Genomic DNA, 19116 nt, shown 5'->3' with positions numbered 1-19116 from the left:
CAGAGTCTCTGGGGACAATGGACGATTACTGTGATGGAGCCTGGCTCTGCAGCCCTATAACTTTACCATACAATATAGAAGGGGCAGCCAACACCAAAATGCAGATGGACTGTCCAGGCAAGAGGAGCCCTGAGTCCTGTCAGCCATGCCTGCGTGTACTTAACCAGCGACCTGTAGAGGTCCCTAGTACGTACACAAGTTGGGAGGGGAAGGAATTGTCATGATGTATTTTACCTTCTCACTGTATTTGCTGTAATACTATGTCAGGATGTGATGTCACTTTCCTTTGGTTGTACTTACTGAACACTTTGAAATGTCTTGGGATGTAAGTAACCATACCTTCCCCCCATCTCCTGTGTCTCTGGGCCCATAATGCAATTATCTCTTGTCCACACAGCCAGGGGAACTTCTCATTGTTTCGTAAGCAGTGGATAACGCCAACTACACAAACCTGTAGACATCTCGGAGCCAACCTTCTAGAATCTTCTAGTGGGCCCAACCATTGCATAGACCCCTACCCTTGAGGGGCGGGCCCACGAGCTCAAACAATTCACTCCTGTTTCTAAATGCAGTTGGGAGTTGAGTTTTTGAAGAGGAAGGGAGCGAGATCTGAATCTGCGGACAGACCTCGCCGTCCAGTGGATTGTGTGGGATTTCTGGGACTCTGAAAAGGACTATTACGTTGTGATCTGGCACTTTGGATTATCGGGAGGTGCCCCCGAATCTGTTTTATTTGGACTTGTCGTGTGCTGTTCCTGTATTCCTGTTAGTAAACCTGTTGGATCATCCTCGGCCTGTTGTCTCTCTTTGCTCTGATGTACACCCCGTCACACAGGGGTCATATATACAGTATACAGAGACCCCGCAGTGACCGGACGTCTCCTGCACCATTACAGGGGTCACATATACAGTATACAGAGACCCCGCAGTGACCGGACGTCTCCTGCACCATTACAGGGGTCACATATACAGTATACAGAGACCCCGCAGTGACCGGACGTCTCCTGCACCATTACAGGGGTCACATATACAGTATACAGAGACCCCGCAGTGACCGGACGTCTCCTGCACCATTACAGGGGTCATATATACAGTATACAGAGACCCCACAGTGACCGGACGACTCCTGCACCATTACTGGGGTCATATATACAGTACACAGAGACCCCGCAGTGACCGGACGTCTCTTGCACCATTACTGGGGTCACATATACAGTATACAGAGACCCCGCAGTGACCGGACGTCTCCTGCACCATTACAGGGGTCATATATACAGTATACAGAGACCCCGCAGTGACAGGACGTTTCCTGCACCATTACAGGGGTCATATATACAGTATACAGAGACCCCGCAGTGACCGGACGTCTCCTGCACCATTACAGGGGTCATATATACAGTATATGTGGCGCCCCTGAGGCTTCCGTCGCCACAGGTCATTGCACCCCATCCAGCGGTGTGATGCCCCATTCTGGGAGAGGAAGAGAGTGAACTCCGGTCCTCTGGTAAATCCACACTACACCCATTGTTAGGTACATACTGGGACCAGGGAAAGTGGCAGGCAACCCTCCCATGCTGCATGCTGAGAGGGGCTGTAAGACCCATCCCTGCTCCCATAGGGTGGTAGCTTGGCAACTGGGGAGGTGGGAGGAGCCACCTGAGAGCAGACACAGAGAGGGAGGTCAAGTTTAGTCAGTTTACCTCAGGGAGTGAGAGAGTGAGGAGCCAGCATGTAGTTGGAGAAGTAGAACGAGAAAAAGGAGGGAGGAGGAGGCCTGCTGGAGGCAGGCAAGGAGGAGGAAAGAAAGCCAAGAAAGAAAGACAGAAAGCTCCAAGTCAGACAGGAGCAGAGAAACTGAAGGAGACGCTTCCTGGTGAAGATCCTGGGACCCAGAGGTCCAGGTGACACCACGTAGGAAACAGAAGGAGTCGCAGGGCCACGGGTAGTCCTAGAGGTACCACGAGCAGTCCTAGAGGTCCCAAGGAGAGAGGGCCTAGAGGCGCCACGGGTAGTTGTAGGCTGCGGTGGCCTGTTCCACATTAACATCGGTGGAGTGATCAAGCTGCGACAGGGGACGGTCCCTAGAGACTGGAGGAGTGCAAAGACAATCTCCAAACAGTAAAAACCGAGGCCCAGGGAAGGTTGTAGACTCCCAGGGCCAGAACCCATAGCAGACTTCCAGAAAAGGGGTAATCAGCCGACAGGTGACCCCCCAGCCTGGAGGCTGTAGTGGAGGCTAAGCCAGGTCCATCCTAACAAAGGCAAGGCTAAGGAAGACAGCAGAAGAAAGAGACACTAAGAGAAGGGCACCGGCATTCACTCTCAGAATCACCCAGAAACGGCGGAGGTCCCTGACAGTGGTCCCAGCAGTCCAAGGGTCCCTGCAGAGCTCTGACAAGAACTGTGAGTAAAGAACTTGAACTGCACCCTTGAAGTGGTCTCTGTTATTTCAGCTGCATAGACATTCACAAGCACCAACTGTGCCCCGGGCATTGCTCCACCTGTGGGGAGCAGTACCACCATTGCTGCCATAACACCATCCCGGAGGCCTCACACAGCAGCGGCGGCTTAATAGCCGCATACCACAGGTGGCGTCACGAACACAAACTTTATTCACCTAGCCACATAGTCTACTGACACCCACCAGGGCCACGGAGCCGGGCCCAGCCACCACTGACTACCACTGGACTAGTCTGGCCCGGCACCGGGTGTCCCATAGCCCTGGGGTGGGCGAGTCAACTTTGGCGTCACGAACAGGATTTCGTGCCCGGTCACACCGGGTACTGTGCGCCTGAAGAATCGTGAAGAAGCCTGTGTTAAACTGTGAAAAAACAGCCGCCATTGAAGACACTGAGCACGGGAAGAAGGGGGGCGTGAAAGAAGAAAGGGCGCGAAGAGAAGCCCCGCCCCCTTGTCCAAGAAAAGAGCGCGAAGCGGTGCCCGCCATAGAAGGCGGAAGAAGAAGAAATGGCACCTAGAAAAGCTGGCCGGCTGGCAGAACAAGTCAAAATGCCAGACCAGCAGAGAGAGAAAATGGCTCCTGCAATCGGAGGCCAGGAGGAGCTTACCTGGATCAGGACTGTGACCACCGCTGAGCTGAAGGCTGAGGTCGGGAGGATGGCTGACAGGATGAAGGAGCGGAAAGTTACCAGCCTGCTGCTGAGCAACATCAAAAGTCTGCTACTAGAAGAAGCGACGAGCCTGCTGCTGGGAGATCGTGCAGAAGGAGACGCAGAGAGAATGGCGTCCACACGCAGCGATCCAGAGCTAGACTCCGCTGACTGGGGAGGCTGGGAGATGGACCAGTGGTGTGAAAGGCTGCAGGCGGAGGTGATGCAGCAGATCCGGCAAGCGACGCGCGGAGCAGCGACCGCCAGAACACCGGAGATGCTACTGAGGGGTGAGTCATTTAATGCCCCTGCCAGCGCGAGAGCCCCAACCCCCGCTGCCATGCCCGCGGTCCCTGGAGAGACGCCCGGCACGGCGACACCGATCCGGGCCGCAGCCACGCCAGGTGCGGCCCGTCAAGATTTCGCCGCCGGAGCGACGCCCATCCACACCGCAGCAGCGACGCCAAGTCCGGCCCGTCCAGCTCAGGACCCAGCAGCGATACCCCGCTCGGACAAGCAAGATCCCGCCGCAGTGGCGACGTTAATCCACGCCGCAGATGCGGCCCGCCAAGCCCAGGCCGCAGCCACGCCAGGTGCGGCCCATCAAGAATCGGTCACAACAGCGACTCCAATACAGGCCGCCGCCATGCCAGGCGCGGCCCGCCAAGACCAGCAGACGCAGACTGTGCTGACCGCTGTCTGCCTGCTGCCAGGTGGGGAGCCGGAGAAGAATCCCTACATGTAAAGAAGTAAGAAGATGCTGAACTGTAAATAGCCCCTGTCTGCCCCTTATTCTTTTTGAAGAAGTCCCTTGTGTTCTGCCCCTCATTCTTTTCGAAGATGACACCCTTTCCTGCTGTACTGCCCCTCATGCTTTTTGAAGACGTCACCCCCATGTTTATGTGTTACCGGGCCACTGAACTGGAATGTGGGCCCCGGTGAATGTGTATGTGTTTTGTGTAACCAGGCCATTGGACTTAGTGGCTGGTTGATTATGTCCCATTGTTGATTGAAAGAAACGAACTGCCGGGCTACTGGACTTGTTGTAGCCGAAAATGTATATAGTTGCACCTGTTGTGCCCCCTACCAGAATTATGGGGGAAGTGCCCAAACCGTGCAATGAACTGGAAGTGCACACATAGTTTCTTTATAAGAAGTTTGCAACGTTAAAGTGATTTGCGCCTCCCATAAAGGGAAGAAATGTTTTATTGTTTTATGTTTTGCATACCAAAAATGTTTTGCAGTTTCTCCACATGTTTTTGTTGTTTTTCAGCCCGAGGACGTGCTGGGATTTGCTGTGGGGGAGTGTGGCGCCCCTGAGGCTTCCGTCGCCACAGATCATTGCACCCCATCCAGCGGTGTGATGCCCCATTCTGGGAGAGGAAGAGAGTGAACTCCGGTCCCCTGGTAAATCCACACTACACCCATTGTTAGGTACATACTGGGACCAGGGAAAGTGGCAGGCAACCCTCCCATGCTGCATGCTGAGAGGGGCTGTAAGACCCATCCCTGCTCCCATAGGGTGGTAGCTTGGCAACTGGGGAGGTGGGAGGAGCCACCTGAGAGCAGACACAGAGAGGGAGGTCAAGTTTAGTCAGTTTACCTCAGGGAGTGAGAGAGTGAGGAGCCAGCATGTAGTTGGAGAAGTAGAACGAGAGAAAGGAGGGAGGAGGAGGCCTGCTGGAGGCAGGCAAGGAGGAGGAAAGAAAGCCAAGAAAGAAAGACAGAAAGCTCCAAGTCAGACAGGAGCAGAGAAACTGAAGGAGACGCTTCCTGGTGAAGATCCTGGGACCCAGAGGTCCAGGTGACACCACGTAGGAAACAGAAGGAGTCGCAGGGCCACGGGTAGTCCTAGAGGTACCACGAGCAGTCCTAGAGGTCCCAAGGAGAGAGGGCCTAGAGGCGCCACGGGTAGTTGTAGGCTGCGGTGGCCTGTTCCACATTAACATCGGTGGAGTGATCAAGCTGCGACAGGGGACGGTCCCTAGAGACTGGAGGAGTGCAAAGACAATCTCCAAACAGTAAAAACCGAGGCCCAGGGAAGGTTGTAGACTCCCAGGGCCAGAACCCATAGCAGACTTCCAGAAAAGGGGTAATCAGCCGACAGGTGACCCCCCCAGCCTGGAGGCTGTAGTGGAGGCCAAGCCAGGTCCATCCTAACAAAGGCAAGGCTAAGGAAGACAGCAGAAGAAAGAGACACTAAGAGAAGGGCACCGGCATTCACTCTCAGAATCACCCAGAAACGGCGGAGGTCCCTGACAGTGGTCCCAGCAGTCCAAGGGTCCCTGCAGAGATCTGACAAGAACTGTGAGTAAAGAACTTGAACTGCACCCTTGAAGTGGTCTCTGTTATTTCAGCTGCATAGACATTCACAAGCACCAACTGTGCCCCGGGCATTGCTCCACCTGTGGGGAGCAGTACCACCATTGCTGCCATAACACCATCCCAGAGGCCTCACACAGCAGCGGCGGCTTAATAGCCGCATACCACAGGTGGCGTCACGAACACAAACTTTATTCACCTAGCCACATAGTCTACTGACACCCACCAGGGCCACGGAGCCGGGCCCAGCCACCACTGACTACCACTGGACTAGTCCGGCCCGGCACCGGGTGTCCCATAGCCCTGGGGTGGGCGAGTCATATACAGAGATCCCGCAGTGACCGGACGTCTCCTGCTCCATTATAGGGGTCATATATACAGTATGCAGAGACCCCGCAGTGACCGGACGTCTCCTGCACCATTACAGGGGTCACATATACAGTATACAGAGACCCCGCAGTGACCGGACGTCTCCTGCACCATTACAGGGGTCATATATACAGTATACAGAGACCCCGCAGTGACCGGACGTCTCCTGCACCATTACAGGGGTCATATATACAGTATACAGAGACCCCGCAGTGACCGGACGTCTCCTGCACCATTACAGGGGTCATATATACAGTATACAGAGACCCCGCAGTGACCGGACGTCTTCTGCACCATTACAGGGGTCACATATACAGTATACAGAGACCCCGCAGTGACCGGACGTCTCCTGCACCATTTCTGGGGTCATATATACAGTATACAGAGACCCCGCAGTGACCGGACGTCTCCTGCACCATTACAGGGGTAATATATACAGTATACAGGGACCCCGCAGTGACCGGACGTCTCCTGCACCATTACAGGGGTCATATATACAGTATACAGAGACCCCGCAGTGACCGGACGTCTCCTGCACCATTACAGGGATCATATATGCAGTATACAGAGACCCCGCAGTGACCGGACGTCTCCTGCACCATTACAGGGGTAATATATACAGTATACAGGGACCCCGCAGTGACCGGACGTCTCCTGCACCATTACAGGGGTCACATATACAGTATACAGAGACCCCGCAGTGACCGGACGTCTCCTGCACCATTACAGGGGTCATATATACAGTATACAGAGACCCCGCAATGACCGGACGTCTCCTGCACCATTACTGGGGTCACATATACAGTATACAGAGACCCCGCAGTGACCGGACGTCTCCTGCACCATTACTGGGGTCATATATACAGTATACAGAGACCCCGCAGTGACCGGACGTCTCCTGCACCATTACAGGGGTCATATATACAGTATACAGAGACCCTGCAGTGACCGGACGTCTCCTGCACCATTACAGGGGTCACATATACAGTATACAGAGACCCCGCAGTGACCGGACGTCTCCTGCACCATTACAGGGGTCATATATACAGTATACAGAGACCCCGCAGTGACCGGACGTCTCCTGCACCATTACAGTTGTCATATATACAGTATACAGAGACCCCGCAGTGACCGGACGTCTCCTGCACCATTACAGGGGTCACATATACAGTATACAGAGACCCCGCAGTGACCGGACGTCTCCTGCACCATTACAGGGGTCACATATACAGTATACAGAGACCCCGCAGTGACCGGACGTCTCCTGCACCATTACAGGGGTCACAAATACAGTATACAGAGACCCCGCAGTGACCGGACGTCTCCTGCACCATTACAGGGGTCATATATACAGTATACAGAGACCTCGCAGTGACTGGACGTCTCCTGCACCATTACAGGGGTGATATATACAGTATACAGAGACCCCGCAGTGACCGGGCGTCTCCTGCACCATTACAGGGGTCATATATACAGTAAACAGAGACCCCGCAGTGACTGAACGTCTCCTGCACCATTACAGGGGTCATATATACAGTATACAGAGACCCCGCAGTGACCGTACGTCTCCTGCACCATTACAGGGGTCACATATACAGTATACAGAGACCCCGCAGTGACCGGACGTCTCCTGCACCATTACAGGGGTCACATATACAGTGTACAGAGACCCCGCAGTGACCGGACGTCTCCTGCACCATTACAGGGGTCATATATACAGTATACAGAGACCCCGTAGTGACCGGACATCTCCTGCACCATTACAGGGGTCCCATATACAGTATACAGAGACCCCGCAGTGACCGGACGTCTCCTGCACCATTACAGGGGTCACATATACAGTATATAGAGACCACGCAGTGACCGGACATCTCCTGCACCATTACAGGGGTCACATATACAGTATACAGAGACCCCGCAGTGACCGGACGTCTCCTGCACCATTACAGGGGTCATATATACAGTATACAGAGACCCCGCAATGACCGGACGTCTCCTGCACCATTACTGGGGTCATATATACAGAATACAGAGACCCCGCAGTGACCAGACGTCTCCTGCACCATTACAGGGGTCATATGTACAGTATACAGAGACCCCACAGTGACCGGACGTCTCCTGCACCATTACAGGGGTCACATATACAGTATACAGAGACCCCGCAGTGACCGGACGTCCCCTGCACCATTACTGGGGTCATATATACAGTATACAGAGTCCCCGCAGTGACCGAACATCTCCTGCACCATTACAGGGGTCACATATACAGTATACAGAGACCCCGCAGTGACCGGACATCTCCTGCACCATTACAGGGGTCATATATACAGTATACAGAGACCCCGCAGTGACCGGACGTCTCCTGCACCATTACAGGGGTCACATATACAGTATACAGAGACCCCGCAGTGACCGGACGTCTCCTGCACCATTACAGGGGTCACATATACAGTATACAGAGACCCCGCAGTGACCGGACGTCTCCTGCACCATTACAGGGGTCATATGGGTCATATATACAGTATACAGAGACCCCGCAGTGACCGGACGTCTCCTGCACCATTACAGGGGTCACATATACAGTATACAGAGACCCCGCAGTGACCGGACGTCTCCTGCACCATTACAGGGGTCATATATACAGTATACAGAGACCCCGCAGTGACCGGATGTCTCCTGCACCATTACAGGGGTCACATATACAGTGTACAGAGACCCCGCAGTGACCGGACGTCTCCTGCACCATTACAGGGGTCATATATACAGTATACAGAGACCCCGTAGTGACCGGACATCTCCTGCACCATTACAGGGGTCCCATATACAGTATACAGAGACCCCGCAGTGACCGGGCGTCTCCTGCACCATTACAGGGGTCACATATACAGTATACAGAGACCCCGCAATGACCGGACGTCTCCTGCACCATTACTGGGGTCATATATACAGAATACAGAGACCCCGCAGTGACCAGACGTCTCCTGCACCATTACAGGGGTCATATGTACAGTATACAGAGACCCCGCAGTGACCGGACGTCTCCTGCACCATTACAGGGGTCACATATACAGTATACAGAGACCCCGCAGTGACCGGACGTCTCCTGCACCATTACTGGGGTCATATATACAGTATACAGAGTCCCCGCAGTGACCGAACGTCTCCTGCACCATTACAGGGGTCACATATACAGTATACAGAGACCCCGCAGTGACCGGACGTCTCCTGCACCATTACAGGGGTCATATATACAGTATACAGAGACCCCGCAGTGACCGGACGTCTCCTGCACCATTACAGGGGTCACATATACAGTATACAGAGGCCCCGCAGTGACCGGACGTCTCCTGCACCATTACAGGGGTCACATATACAGTATACAGAGACCCCGCAGTGACCGGACGTCTCCTGCACCATTACAGGGGTCATATGGGTCATATATACAGTATACAGAGACCCCGCAGTGACCGGACGTCTCCTGCACCATTACAGGGGTCACATATACAGTATACAGAGACCCCGCAGTGACCGGACGTCTCCTGCACCATTACAGGGGTCATATATACAGTATACAGAGACCACGCAGTGACCTGACGTCTCCTGCACCATTACAGGGGTCACATATACAGTATACAGAGACCCTGCAGTGACCGGACGTCTCCTGCACCATTACAGGGGTATTATATACAGTATACAGAGACCCCGGAGTGACTGGACGTCTCCTGCACCATTACAGGGGTCATATATACAGTATACAGAGACCGCGCAGTGATCGGACGTCTCCTGCACCATTACAGGGGTCATATATACAGTATACAGAGACCCCGCAGTGACCGGACGTCTCCTGCACCATTATAGGGGTCATAAATACAGTATACAGAGACCCCGCAGTGACCGGACGTCTCCTGCACCATTACAGGGGTCATATATACAGTATACAGAGACCCCGCAGTGACCGGACGTCTCCTGCACCATTACAGGGGTCATATATACAGAATACAGGGACCCCGCAGTGCCCGGACGTCTCCTGCACCATTACAGGTGTAATCTAATTCCTACTTCCTATTCCACTTCCTCTTCCACTTCCTACTTCCTCTTGCATTTCCACCTCCTGTCCCACTTCCTCTTTCACTTCCTACTTCCTTTTCCACTTCCTCTTCTACTTCCTTTTCCACTTCCTACTTCCTCTTCCACTTCCTATTTCCTCTTCCACTTCCTACTTCCTCTTCCACTTCCTCTTCCACTTCCTACTTCCACTTCCTCTTCAACTTCCTACTTCCACTTCCTCTTCCTACTTCCTCTTCCACTTCCTCTACCACTTCCTCTTCCACTTCCTCTTCCACTTCCTACTTCCTCTTCCACTTCCTTTTCCACTTCCTCTTCCACTTCCTTTTCCAGTTCCTACTCCCACTTCCTCTTCCACTTCCTCTTCCACTTCCTTTTCCACTTCCTACTTCCTCTTCCTACTTCCACTTCCTCTTCCACTTCCATTTCCACTTTACACTTTCTCTTCCACTTCCTTTTCCACTTCCTACTTCCTCTTCCTACTTCCACTTTTTTTTCTCTTCTTCTTGTAGCCTTTTCCATTCTTTTCTCTTTCTCTTCTGTTCCCCACGCCTCTTCAATCTATATGGATCAAGGTGCCCTTCCCCCTCGGGGGTGTAGGGGATCCTAACATCTATGGGGGACCGGGTTTCTCTCTTTAGTATGTACTGATAAATCGCTCTTCTGGTAGCCAGGTCACTTATGCTGATGGGAGGTGAAGTGAAATTGAGACCAGAGGTATAGGTATGGGCAATGAGGGAGGGGGCATTGTATGCTGGCACGGCTATTGGGCAATGAGGGAGGGGGTATTGTATGCTGGCACGGCTATTGGGCAATGAGGGAGGGGGTATTGTATGCTGGCACGGCTATTGGGCAATGAGGGAGGGGGTATTGTATGCTGGCACGGCTATTGGGCAATGAGGGAGGGGGCATTGTATGCTGGCACGGCTATTGGACAATGAGGGAGGGGGTATTGTATGCTGGCATGGCTATTGGGCAATGAGGGAGGGGGTATTGTATGCTGGCACGGCTATTGGACAATGAGGGAGGGGGTATTGTATGCTGGCACTGCTATTGGGCAATGAGGGAGGGGGTATTGTATGCTGGCACGGCTATTGGACAATGAGGGAGGGGGCATTGTATGCTGGCTCGGCTATTGGGCAATGAGGGAGGGGGCATTGTATGCTGGCACGGCTATTGGGCAATGAGGGAGGGGGCATTGTATGCTGGCTCGGCTATTGGGCAATGAGGGAGGGGGCATTGTATGCTGGCACGGCTATTGGGCAATGAGGGAGGGGGTATTGTATGCTGGCACGGCTATTGGGCAATGAGGGAGGGGGCATTGTATGCTGGCACGGCTATTGGACAATGAGGGAGGGGGTATTGTATGCTGGCACGGCTATTGGGCAATGAGGGAGGGGGCATTGTATGCTGGCTCGGCTATTGGGCAATGAGGGAGGGGGCATTGTATGCTGGCACGGCTATTGGACAATGAGGGAGGGGGTATTGTATGCTGGCATGGCTATTGGGCAATGAGGGAGGGGGCATTGTATGCTGGCACGGCTATTGACCAGGAAGGCCTTGCTCTGGTGTGTCAGATTACAGAACAATGGGGGACAGGCCATATGTAAATGCTAATTAGGGGGCTGAGAGGGGATTGCAGAGCCAGGAGCATCACAGAAAAAATGGAAGTGACGAGACGATTGATTGTAAAGGGGGGGACAGTTGAGGGGTTGTTAGATGACAAAAGATTTAGGTTGAATAGTTGGGTTCAGGGAAAGCAACGCTATAAGCACACCGAAAGAAAACTGAGGGCAGTTGGGGGGGTAGCCACCAGGTTTATAGTTAATGCCAAGAAGGGGACACAAGGTTGCCCCCAGGCAATACATAGTTGTCAGTACGCAGCGGAGTTAAGGCAGGGAAAAGACCAGGGAAAGGCGCCAAGACACACACAAGTGAGAACATATAGCGACACAAATGTCCCGAGATGTTGGGATAATGGTTAAATTAGTCACTTGGAACGTAAAAGGTTTGAAGTCTCCACATAAGCGCATGATGATATTACGACACCTTAAAAGACTGAAGGTAGATATCGCACTACTGCAGGAGACCCACCTGCAAAAAGGGGATTTTTTTCGTATGCAAAAATTATGGGTGGGGGCGGTAGTCGGGTCGGGATCCCAGGGAAGGAAGGCAGGGGTAATGATCTTAATAAACAAACACTTTACTCTCGAAATAGTGTCCCAAGACAGTGATGATGGTGGGAGGTACATACATATCAAATTAACTAGCCCGCAGGGAGAGTTTAGCATACACAATATATACGCCCCTAATAACGAACAAAAAGCCTTCTTTGACTTTATCACCAACAAATTGGGAGTGGATGTAGACCCAAATAAGATAGTGGGGGGAGATTTTAATGCAGTAGTTTCGAAAGAGGAGGATAGGAGGTATGGCAAGGAACAAGGTAGGCAGAGTAGGAATACAAAGGGTTTGATGGCCAAATTACTGGAAGACACAAATCTGCAGGACAGTTGGATAATTCAACACCCATATGAACGTGAATTTACACACTACTCACACCCACACGAAGCATGGTCAAGGATTGACTTTATGTTAGTAGACCAAAGACTCTAGCACAGGGGCAATGATGTAGACATAGAGAACATGGTTATATCCGACCACAGCCCGGTGACCTTAGACTTAAATGACAGAATACAGAGGGGCTCGGATTATATATGGAGATTTCCATCATTCTTACTCAAAGATAAAGATTTTATTAAAACATTAAAGGAGTGGTGGGAGGAATATTGCGGCACTAACAGCGGGCACGAGGAAGAGGCAATGCTATTCTGGGAAACAGCGAAAGTAGTATTAAGGGGGAGACTGATGGGGCAAGTAGCCAAAATCAGGAAACAGACGCAAAAACATTACCAGGAGGCAAGCACTAGTTTGAGAGAGAAATACACAAGGTACCTAGAAAACAAATCCCAGAAAGCAAAAGAAGAGTGGAAGGAAGCAAAACAAGAGTTTGACATGTGGGTAGGAAAACGAGAAGAACTAGTAAGGTCCCAGCAGGAGGTTGACTTGCACCGATTTGGCAATAAGGCAGGTAAACTGCTGGCTAACCTGGCAAAGGGAAGACGACCGTTGACATTAATAGCTAGTATGACAAGACAGGATGGGACCAAATCGACGAATCCGCAGGAGATCAACCAGATCTTGGGGGAATACTATGCCAAACTATATAGTAAAGGGGATGAAAATAGAGAAGGAGGGAGGGAGTGGCTAAAGACATTAGGACTTACACAAATAACCGAGGACAAACTGACTAGACTGAACGCGGACATCACAATAGAGGAAGTGCAAACAACAATAGGAGAACTGAGTGTACATAAAGCACCGGGGCCTGACGGGTTCAATGGGGAATTCTATAAAGTACTAAAGGAGGAAATATCACCAACGCTGACACGTATGTTTAATAAAATGTTAGGGGGTACGGGAATGTCTAGCCACCTTAACACTGCATATATAAAACTTTTACCCAAGGGAGATAAAAATTTGGACAATCCAACGAATTATAGACCAATCTCACTAATCAACCAAGACCTTAAACTAGTGGCCAAATTGATGGCCAATTGATTGGCAGAGGTATTACCAAGGCTAATTTCTCCCGCCCAATCGGGGTTTGTAAAGGGGAGAGCAGCCGTGACGAACGTAAGAAAGGCCATGATAGTAATGGACGCCATCAGACACAGGGATCTACAAGGAGGGGAGTTGCCAGCCATGATCACGTTGGAAAAAAAAAATAGGAATAACGTTTGGAACACCATTCTAAGTCTGAACTGGGTGCAAAAACCTAAAAAAACATCACTATGGGGAGATAAGGTATGCACACCAGTGACTATGTAAGGGGAATACATGAAATAGCAGAAACTGCTGTGTGAATACAGACTTGAAAAATCCAATAGCTATATGCAAGAGTGAATATGTGAAAAATGGAACCTGCATTACTGCCATGAACATATGAATCAAGAGAAATTTAGCTACTGAATTGATCAATGCAATAGAGCCCCAACACTACGCCAAAGTATTTCTCTACGTTGGGGTCCCTAGCTTGTGTGTGTCCTCTCATGCAGTTAAAAAACCTACCGTGTATGGGAAGCTGAGACCCAGGCTAGTTTTTAAGTTTTTTAACTGCATGAGAGGACACACACAAGCTAGGGACCCCAACGTAGAGAAATACTTTGGCGTAGTGTTGGGACTCTATTGCATTGATCAATTCAGTAGCTAAATTTCTCTTGACTGCTGAGACCCCACAACCAAACCAACCCCCCATGCCCGAACAAAACACACGTTTGTAATAAAACAAGTAAACTTTATTGGAGAGATAATCAAGTGCAAACATATAAAACTCTTATCTTTTGCTGGGTTGAGGTCGGTCACAGCTTTTACATTAATTTGTGCAAATATCAAAACCAACTTATACTGCTGTCAAGACGAGGCGTAATGCCAGGCCAGTCACCCGGCGCAATCAGCCTTCGCTTGACACCACCATTCCAGAACTGACCGCCACGGAGGAGCAAAGTCCCTAGACAGCGCTCCGACCCCCACCCATTAAAAGAAGTGCCTGCTCAATGCCATCTTGAAGGCCTGATAAAAAAATATCGATGCCAATGTCCGACAAATGGACGCCATCCGGCAACATGAGGCTGGAGTTGTCCCCTTCCAGCTGCCTATGTCTGACGACTACACCACCCTTAAAGCGGATGAAACGGGACATTCTCGCGTTCAAAGTACGGCGTGACCGCTCAACCGCTGCCGCGTCGCGAGCCCCCTGCCATGCAACGCGGGGAATTACTTCTGACCAAATGAGGACCAGCTCGGGAAAGAAACCGTGGAATTTATCCACGTCAGACCTCATAGTAGTCAGGAGCTCTGCAAGCCGGTAGGAACAAAGATCATTGCCCCCGGCGTGTATGAGAAGAATCACCGGGGACGCAGCAACTTGAGCGATGCCGACTACCTCCAGGAGAACCTGCGGCCACATCAGGCCTCTGATGCCCCTCCAATGCACGTCGAGGCCACGAAAGCCGAGATGCCTTCCACCCGGACGATACGCCGCTCTCTGGCCAGCCCAAAAAATATATGAGTGGCCCAACAGCCACACCGCCGGCCATGCACCGCCTATGGAAAGAAACAGAATTAGTAAAGCAATAAATCAGGTCGAACGTAGCGCGCAAAGCAAGAAGAACGCCATCTACCAATGCGCTGAATCTCGGAATTGGACAAACCAGCTCTCGCGGCCTCGGTAGCCGCACCTATCCGAAAGGAGTGTGTACCAAATTCAGTAGGCGTCAAGCCAAACGATCGCAGGCATTTACGAAAGAGGGCCAAAAACTGGAACTTTGTGAGTGGTGAACCATCCTCGTGAGATAAGAAGGACACACCAGAGCGACGCACAGCTAGATAGTTGTTTACCAAAACAATGGGGCAGACAGGGCCAGGGATAGAGAATAAGGGGATCCAAAAGCCCCTGCCAGATGGGTCCGGTTTGGACTTACGGATGCGGATACGCAAACCCCCACTGCAAACTGTAACATCATTGTGCCGGAAGGCCACCGGGACGGTGCTTCGACAAGGACAAAAGCTCACCAATTCGCAAAGCGCCAAAAAAGGCCAATCCAAAGGAAACCGCGAAAAGGGCGGATTCAAAGGAGGATGAGCAAAAATTACGGATGGCCCCAATGAGGCGAGCCAACAGTGCAAAAGAAATGGGCCGTCTATGCTCCCGGCGGGGGGTCAACCGACACCAACCCCGAACGGCCCGACTGATAATAAAAGATTTTGTGACGTCCGACCAGCCGCGAAGCTTGAAATGGAAGGCGATGCCAGTTAAACGATTCCGGGCCACGGACCCAGAAAAAACAGAATCACGCAAATGTAGCTGCCAAACGGGCAGGTTCTGAACTGTCAATCGGGGGGTGCCCCGCAAAATTCAGCCATTCCGACCATGCCTTACCATAAGCTTGCCACGTCGCAGGAGCCACGGAAGCTCTCACCAACGGAATCAGTTGCTGAGAAGGAGGTTCCACATACTGACCGGGCAGGGCAAGCTGTCCGGCTGAGCGCGAGGGCAAAGCTCTCGGAATTTCTGTAACTGAAAACGAGAAAGAGCATCAGCAGCGGAATTGCGAAAACCAGGGACATGACGGGCACGAAACCAGATGTTAAGTTCCAAACATCTAAGGACTAATGACCTGAGTAATTTTATGACCGGGGGGGACGAGGAAGACAAATGATTAATTGCATGAACTACACTCATATTGTCAGTCCAAAACAAAATGCGCTTATTCCGTAGAACAGTTCCCCAAATAGCGACAGCCGCCACTATGGGAAAAAGCTCAAGCAAGGTTAAGTTGGAAACCCAGCCTAAGGCATGCCAGGAATCTGGCCATCGTTCAGCACACCACTGGTCATAAAAAATCACTCCAAAACCAAGTGACCCAGAGGCATCAGAGAAAAGGGATAGCTCCTCATTAGTTATTTCCTCCTCCTGAAAGCATGTATGACCGCTGTACTGAGAGATAAACTCAGTCCAAACAATCAAATCAGCGCGCAGCGGTGCCGAGATCCGAATCCGGTGGTGGGGGAGCCTGACACCCCTGGTGGGGAGGGCCAGGCGACGAGAAAAAATACGTCCCATAGGCATGACACGGCATGCAAACACCAGAAGGCCCAGTAAAGATTGCATTTGGCGTAAAGTAACGCTACGAACTGAACGAAAACCCTTGAGCAATGAAAGTAATGCAGAAACTTTGTCAGATGGGAGGCAAAAAATTATGGCCTCAGAATCGATTTCAATCCCCAAAAAGGATAGCGTTGAAACCGGACCAACTGTTTTTCCTTGTGATAAGGGGACGCCAAATTTTTCCATGAGCCGGCAGAAATTATCCAACAAAAATTGACAGTGTGAGGAATCACCTGGTCCTACAAAAAGAAAATCATCCAAGTAGTGAGTGATGGAATGGGAGCCAGACTCCCATCTCACCACCCACTCCAAAAATGAACTGAAAAGTTCAAAATAATAGCAGGAAATCGAACAGCCCATGGGCAGGCACGTGTCGTAATAATAAGAGCCATCAACAAACCATCCCAGTAAATGGTGACAGTCGGGGTGAACGGGGAGGAGGCGAAAGGCCGACTCAATGTCAGATTTTGCCAACAACGCGCCCCTTCCGGCCTGTCGAACTAGCGAAACCGCTCTATCAAAAGACACGTAAGTCACGGTGGCATCCGCATCAGATATGCCATCATTCACTGATGATCCTTTGGGGTAGGACAAATGCTGAATCAGGCGAAATTTGCCCGGTTCCTTTTTGGGAACAACACTCAAAGGAGAAACCCTCAAGTTGAAAAAGGGGGGTGAAGAAAATGGGCCTCGAATCCTGCCTTCTGACAATTCGCTTTCCAACTTCTGTAGTAACACATGATGAAACTCAGTAGCCGATTTTAGGTTCTGAGCAAACGAGGGGTCCCTACAAAAATTAAAAGGGATGAAAAAACCGAAAGTAAAACCAAAACGCAGCTGGGCCGCCGCCTCTTTATTGGGGTACTGGTCGAGCCACGGCCCCATCGCGAGGACGCTCACTGGCGTCCTTATCCGGCATGCTGGATGTTTTTGCAGGCAATTTTGCGGATGGACGGGTACACTTGGCTGCGGTATGAGGTCCACCGCAGGCGGAGCACTTGTGCTTGAATTTACAGAGGCCAAAGAAACGACAGTGGCCTTCATTGAATGACCAGCACGTGCCGGGTCTACAAACAGCCACTGAGCCGGAGCCGGCGGTGGTGCTAGGGGCCGCTGAATGAAAGGGCTGATAAGCCTTCTGGGCCAGCATCAGTCGCAGCCATGTGTCCGTGGCTTTGACCCCCAGCCTAGCTGGGGTTGGAGGGCTAAACGACGACGAAAATCTTCGTCGTAACGCCACCAGGCAGATCCCCCGTGCGACTTGTAAGAATTGTATATGGTGTCGAGATAAATGAACATCTCGGAACAGCGCTCGGGGTGCTTCTGACCCATTACGCATCCCATAACACAAAATGCTTGCAGCCAGTTGTTAATAGACCTGGCTACTTTTGGCCTCCTTTCAAAAGGACGATCTGCCGATCGCCGCTCTTTATCAACTGTATGTTGATCGGTGGAAACCAAGGACCATAAATCAATATAGTCATTGGCCCATATTTTTTGAACAGTCTCCTCGCTCAAGTGGGATCCCAAAGGGGTAACGCCGCAGAAGAAAGCGTCTCTGTGAATATCCGCTCGAGGAGGGGGGGGGAAGGAGGGAGGGGGGTGGGTCAGGTTGTTTTGAAATTTGAGTATTAAATGAAGGGTTAACTAGTATTTTTTCTCCCGCCGCAGGCTGTAAATTTGCTAAAAGTGCTTTAAGGGCTGCTGACATACCCGCACCATCCCCCCATGCCCCAGAGTAGTGGTACTCACCAGCATCTTGAATAGGGGCGACATAAGGCTCCAGCAGTGGATCAACGAATTCCACGGGCTGTGAACGCGCTGTGGGAGGACCCGACTCCCTCTGCGGGTGATGGTGACGTCGGCGATGATGCCCATGAGGCACGACGAAGGCGTCAGAAGAATCTGATGAGGCGGAAGGAGAGCGCCACCTCGATGAGCGAGAGCGGCGGCTCCTCCGAGAGGACCTGGAATGGCTATGTGTTCCATGCGACCTAGCAGGGCGCTCGTATCGCTCGGGGGTGTGTGATGATGCAGATGAATGTGTTGCTGAGCGTTCGCGGCGGCCGCGGCGGCTACGACCGCGGGCCAGAGCTTCAGCATTCATCTGTTCCAGGGCAATCATGGGGGCCTGTGACGTGTGGACTAGTGGGAACAGATCAGATGGGGGGTGGGCAGACACAGCTGGCTGCACACCCGCAGATCCCTGCATCATGGGTGGCAAGACCAGCATCTGGGGGTTAGTGTGTGCTGAAGGGCTTATTACTGCCCCAGCACATAAAGCAGGTTGGCTTGAAACAATATTTGCCTGCACTGTTTGTAAAGGCTGGGTGGGAGGGGGAGGAGGCAGTGGGAGCACAGTGTCTGCAGTGTCCTCTATGGATGAGGAGCTGCAGCTGTGATGTCCTCCCATAGTTGGTGGCAAGTGGAATAGTGGTGGCTCAGGGTGGGGGGGGTTAACAGCTGCCGACCGCGGGTCCGCGTTACCGGAGGGACAGAGTCGGCGTGCGGCAGCCGCGG

Source organism: Anomaloglossus baeobatrachus, chromosome 12 (genome assembly GCF_048569485.1).
Source record: "Anomaloglossus baeobatrachus isolate aAnoBae1 chromosome 12, aAnoBae1.hap1, whole genome shotgun sequence".
Taxonomy (NCBI): Eukaryota; Metazoa; Chordata; class Amphibia; order Anura; family Aromobatidae; genus Anomaloglossus; species Anomaloglossus baeobatrachus.
The sequence above is the reverse complement of the archived record's forward strand: the minus strand, read 5'-3'. Positions refer to the sequence as shown.